The sequence below is a fragment of the Asparagus officinalis genome, chromosome 1 (genome assembly GCF_001876935.1).
Source record: "Asparagus officinalis chromosome 1, Aspof.V1, whole genome shotgun sequence".
Classification (NCBI taxonomy): domain Eukaryota; kingdom Viridiplantae; phylum Streptophyta; class Magnoliopsida; order Asparagales; family Asparagaceae; genus Asparagus; species Asparagus officinalis.
In genome coordinates, this window is record NC_033794.1 from 87,042,213 (window position 1) to 87,049,288 (window position 7,076).

Sequence of the window (7,076 nt, forward strand, 5' to 3'; positions counted from 1 at the left end):
AATTTATGACATCCCCCCAAAGTTTGGATACAGATACTCCATCTCAACTTTAAAACTTTAATTTAACCCCCTTAACTTTTCTCATTTAACACCTTAAGGCTAACACCGTTGAATCTAATCTGTTATGTGACATATATTCCTCAACCATAAAAGAGTGGAATAGTATTAATATTAGTAGATCCAACACTTCTACAACTGTGGTGGATCTATTCAGCAATAATACTGAAGGAAAGGAGGTGGTAGGTTATAAAGTGGATAATATAGCTCGGTTCCCAATCATATGATCAGTTGCTCCTGAATCTATTACCCAAATATGAGACGATGACGATGTAAGACAAGTAGTGAGTTTACCTATCTAAGCAAAGTAGTAGGAGAGGATTGTGTGTTCTTCAATTGCATGCTAAAATAACTAGAGCTAAAATCGTTCAAACTAGAGGCTGGTCTCTTCATCCATGAGACTCTCCTATGTAGCCACATATGCACTCTGAGGTTGATTCCCTTGTAGCTGAGGGCAATAAAAGTTCATGTGACCCGGTTCCTTAAATTAATAACAATAGATAGAGGGACTAAATGAACCCTCCACTACAGCTCCTCGTGAACTATCACCTCGTCCTCCATGTGCTCCGAAGTATCCTCCATGTCTACCAAAGAGGCCTCCACCACGACCACACACTCGACTAGTTGTCTGTCTGCTCTTTATGGCAAGAGCAGATCTACTTGCAGACTCTGCGGCAATACTTGTTGGCGTAGCTGGCACTGCTGATCTCAAAAAGTAATATGTCTATAACAAAGCTCTCAATAACCTATGGCCTTGTTGATTTATAAGACTATGGAAGAGAACCAAGAAAGGTGAATACCATTAGTTGATCATATTGATCTTGCATCTTCTGAATATCCCACATAATAGAAAAAAATATGTCTCAGCTCCTCTACAAGATGATTGAAGTTATCATAATGCTTCTCAAAAGTCTGACTATGCACGTCCATCTTGCTTCGAAATAACTCCCGAATGACATCATATGCCCTATTGGCGTGTCCCCGACTTGAGTACAATTGTTGCAAGAACTTCCACACTTGTTTCACTGTATTATAGTGAATTACTAGTTGAAGGACCCGTGGTTCCATGCTGTTCCAAATTTGATGAAGTAGACTAGTATCTTCTATTTTCAGGAAGCAATAACTGGTATAGGAGGGTCATATATAAGATGATGATCTTTTCCCCGTCCTAAAATATGAACTCAAACCAGTTGCTTCCAAAGTAGATAATTGAACCCATTCAATTTTGGATCAGTGATCTTGCTAGAGAACACCTCCGTGTGGCTCTTCATCTCAACTCTCTCATCAATCGGAAATAGTAGAATTACTTGAGGTCGTCATCAACACAGCAAATAAGATCATTCAACCAGTAATCTCCCGAAAAGTAAACTATCAACCTCACTCAAATAAATTAATTTCTAAAAATCAAATCATCAATAACTAATCAACACAAGTAATTAGTTCAATAAATAAAACCATCCCGCAAAGTTATTTTTTTTCGGTAGAACGACTTATCGCTTATCTCAAATAGATTGTTAACGACTTGTCATAACATAGAGCTAAATGATTTGCTGAAGATATATAAAGATCTAGTTGATAAGCTAAATGATTAGCTGAAGATCTATAAAGATCTAGTTGGTAACCTAAATAATTAGCTAAAAATTTATAAAGATCTAATTGATAAGCTAAATCATTAGTTTATGAACAGTGCCATAGGATGAATAATGCTGATGAACAGTATTAGGGGAATGAACAGTGGCAGCTAGAGTTTAAAAGCGGTAGAAGGTGGCAGCTAGGGTTCAGAAAACTTGAGAAATAAAAAGAGGGTGACTCTGATACCATGTAATTGTGAAAACTCTAGTGAGTTTATTAGCTCCTCCTAAGATGTTATTTATAGTGTTTAAGGAAATAAAGAAGTTTGTCCCTAACCAATTTGGGACTAAACAACAATGAACAACTACTCTCTCAACAGAAACTATAGTCATCTTACTCAAATGATGGACTGGATGTACTTCATAAAAAAAAAAAAAACCACCATACAATTGATCAAGTTTCTAACAAATGTTAAATTTCTTACCCACTTACTTTGTACTGCACAATTAATTTCTATCACAAGCAGGGTGGAAATCTCAGGCTGTTGGAAATTATCAAGTGGAACTGTTAAGGTGCCTGCCCCATGAACTACTACATTACCCTCAAAGCTCAAGATGTTGATACGGGTGATACTGATATCTATCAAGCTTTGGTTTATAAATAGAATTCCTGATGAAGAATCGTACGTATGTGAAAATCTTTAGAAAGAGGCCTAAGAAACATGGCGCTCAAGGTAAAACTATATGCTATATAGTCAAATCGACTCGTGAGAGCATTTCATGATAGATATTTGTTTTTTTCTTTTTAACTTCATTTCCCCCTCGTTGCCGTTGTTCTCGTTGTTTGGTTGATCTTGATAGTGCCATTTGATATATCTCAATTACATAGGTGGATGTTGGTAAAATATGAGATACGACAATCTTACATTTGTTTCATTACCCGTTATTTTTGTTTGCTCGGCTCCCCATCCATTTTCTGCCTTAAAGTCATTTCCTTTTTTACCATGACCTGGTCTCTGGCAAAGAGATGCATGATTGCTTGCAAAGAGTATATGTGTTCACGATTTGATTTCTGAATCAGTAATTTTCTATTTATGATATATTACAGTTTTTTAATTAAAAAAGTTGTCTTCGTTTTCATGTTAAGTTTTATAATTTAATCTAGTTGAATAATTAGGTTCGTGATGCATGCATCATGTGAGCCAATTTTGTGACCTTCGAGTTTTAGAGACGTTTTTAGCTCAATTTTCATGGTTTAAGTTATTTCACCTATTTTAGTAGTCCTTTTCTCTGTGAATTAGTTACAGTTTTATCATTGACCTTGCACTTTGATTTAACGTAGATTTCTATCTTCAGTTTGTAGCTTTTACACTATTTTCAGAGAAATATGCTTTTGATTTAAAAACAAAATATGCATCCTCTCTATCTGCACTACGTCATTGTTTGACGTCAAACCAAATTATAATATTGATGTCTCTATACTTAAGTTATGATTGTATTTAATACTAATGCTTGTTGTTGTTTTTTTGTCAATTTTCTCCCTCAGATCGAGTTGAAATGAAAGCGGGACATCAATTTATAATGATGAACAACCTGAATGTGGTACGAACTCCTTTTCTTTGTGTTATTATTTTTAAAATTACATTCTAATTCTTTTCCTTTTTGACTTAATATCTTATTATGCGTATTTATGGTTTTTCCAATAGAGTTTATTTATGGGTTATATATTTATGCAATACTATCAGAGGAAACATAATACTTATTTTATGACACGTGTTGATATTCTATCGAACTAAAAATTTAATTTTATAATTCACAAAAGATTTGTTCAAAAATTATTTTAATCTTATCCAATATCCAAAATTAATATTCAACTAGTGTTTTTGCCCGTGCTAAGCATGGTCTTACGGTAATTCATCTATATTTCATCGTGTTTCATCACTCTCATCCGAATATAATTTTAAATATCTAACAACTCAACCACCTTCGAAACACATTTACCCCGCTCTCATCCACCCCCATTGAGGTTAGATAACATGTATCCACATAAAAATAATAATATTAAATAGCTTATATAAAGCTATAATTATAATTAAGATCATTTAAACTAAATTTTTATAATAAATGAATAAAAAGAAGATAATCAAAATATCCTAGATGCAACTTAAAAGAAATTAAGATATAAAACAGTTTAATGTTCAAAAAAATATTATTCGCAGATAACGCATCACCAAAAAACGTTCTCAATCAATGAAATAGTCATAAGATGTAATAAGCAAAATATAAAGAATAACTCTAATAATTTGTAATTATTTTTTCTCCGTCTTAATCATCTTCTTCAAAGTTGAGAGAGTTGGCTCTTCGTTCATTTCTGCAAAATAAAAAACATGTTTATTTAATAAATTTACCCATAAAAATTATATATTAAAATTAATTAATGTATAAATAAGTCAATCTCATTGTATCCTTATTTTTCCACTGGTTGTAGGTGAGATTTTAAATGCAGAAGAGTCAAGTGTAGCAATAGGCGAAACATCTAAAATCTTATTAATGGTAGATATCAATGTGGATAAGTATGGAGCTAATTCAACAGATTGATTAATAATGGTATCATCCTCATTCACTTCAATTGGTTTCTCATCCTGTGATGATAATGCATTCGTCTTGGAATAACATGTGTATGATTTAATTTTTGAAATAATAAAACTAATATTATATTTAGCAAACACCTTCTTCTTTGAATTTTTATCAGTACTATTTCCAGGTGTCGATAAGTCTGGAATATATTGAAGTGGTTGATTGTCATCGCCATCAACCAACATCATATCGAGTGGTTTTTCATCCTTTGATAAAAATAAAATTACCATTACCAATATGAATACATTGCATACAACTGATGAATATAATTTTATTAATAAGATTATAAAAATCTTCCACATCACCATTAACGATTTTAATAATCGTGTAGTCTTTAATGTATTTACTTATGTTAAACTCTATAACCTTAACATGAAAACACATATTTCTACCAATTAATCTCTTTATTGCAAGTGGAATCTCCTTGTTATCTACATCTTGTTTAAGCAAATATATATTAATTTTTAATTTTATCTATTAAATTAAAAACATATTAAAAAATTAATATAATTTTGATATAGATTACCAAACTCAGCAAAGATGCTAATTCTTTAGAACCAATTTTTATCAAACGAAGAACGTCGTGATGGAATATTATGAATATAGTGATGCTTATTCCATCCATCACTTGTAAGGTAAGTTTGTACCTAAAGTTAAATACATATTCGCGTTATATATTGGTTATTCAATTTAATTTTTATAAACTATAAATAATTGATATTTATAAAAATTATAAAATTATGTTTACCTTTCTTCTACATATTTGATTTCTTTTTTATGACGATTGCAGTAAAGAACCCTAATGAACTCTTTCAACTTGTTATTGCAATCAGCATGAGAAAGATATTGCCAACCCGACAGCTCCTCAATTCCCATGATTTGAGCGTTGCAAAAGAAATGTTTCTCCTAAAAATAGTATAGATAAACAATATATTTATCATCAATTGAATATAAAAATTAACAAAATAATAAAGTGCATGATAAATCAATTAAAATATAAATATTTTAAGTATATTGTGTATAAGATAACTTTTATCATTGTATCGTGTTTCTATCACCATCTCTCAATTCTTTTACTTTAAAAATGTCATCAACTGTATTATCGTCGATTTCAAATTTTACTTTTGTGCTTAGTGATCTTGCTCCAATCTCAAAATTTTGGTATTGAGTTGGCGCATCAACATAACTAAGAAAAAATAAGTAAAATAGTTACTTATAATTCTTATAATTGTGAATATATTTTATGAAAAGGTAAATATTATTTCACAAAAAGTTAAAAAATACCCTTGAGTTTGAACAACATCCTTATTATCACTCAGATTTGTATAAAACTTTATAGCACACATGGACGAAAGGCTTGTCAATTCTTTCACTACGAAAAGAAAATTAACAGAAATATAATATAATATTATGTATATATTTAATTCATGCAAGCTTATAATTAGACATACAAATGTGAATTATCTCTCTCTCTCTCACACACACACACATATATATATACTATATATGTGTTAATGTGAGTGTCGTATCTCTGTGCGTGTGCGTATATATATATATATATATATATATATATAATATATATATATATATATATATATAATATATATATAATATATATATATAATATAATATATCTATATATATATATATATAATTAATTTATATAAAGTATGGGTATCCTTGTCAATAGGACGAGGATTCCTCCTGACGCCTATTAAAAATCAGCATGGATTTGGAGTACATTGTGGTTGATCCGGCTCGTTGAACTTGATCTCATATTCTAAACATTAATACACACCGCCTGCAAGTGTTGGGGTGAACCGCTCGTCGTTTGACCCTGTCATCCACTCATATCAATTTTAAACCGGTTTGTGAATGAATTAGAACTTTCACATGGCTGCGATGTAGGGTCAAACGACGATGGTTCAGCCGTCAACTTGGTGTTGTTTGGGGTTTTTAAAATATGTAGATCAAGTTCAACGGAGCGGATCATCCATAATGTCGCTCAATCATGTGATTTTAGAGGCGTCAAGGAGGAAATCCCCTCCTATGACAATGATACCCATTAATCTCATATATATATATATATATATATATATATATATATATATATATATATATATATATATATAAATATATATATATATATATATGTATGTGAGTGTGTATCTCTATGTGGTGTGTGCGTGCGTGCGTGCATGCGTTGTGTGTACACACCTTTAAATCTAGAGTAAACAAACCGATCACAATAATAAGCGCTTGAGCTTTGATTCACCCGTTTTAATTTTTCCTCATGAGGACAAATTAAATCGTCCCACAAAGTGATAAATATGGTATTGAACCTGATAAAAGAATATAATATATATTAAATATTTATGTTATAAAATATATTAATCTATATTTCATATAAATAATAATAAAATCATAACTTACTCATTATCATGCATTGTAAAAGTTCTAAACAAAACTTTTTCCCGTTCCTATCCATTGTAGATGGTCAAAATGTATTTTTACTTAGGACAATAATCAGGTTAGATCCAAGAAGTGAATGCCCATGGGCTAAACACTTCGAATGGGCCCAAAGTTAAGCACACAGTAAGCTACAGCGAAGGTCACCTGATGACCAAAGCGAACCTCGCTAAGTAACTCATATCGAATCAACTCGACCAAGTCAGACACGAGTCGACCCCTGTAGCACGCGTCAGATCAAGTCGAAAGGCGTCATTAGTTGACCAAGCCTAGAGTCGAATTCTGTGTTAATTTAGAACTCATAGGTGAAGTTCGCCAACTAATGACCTTCACCCACGTGGA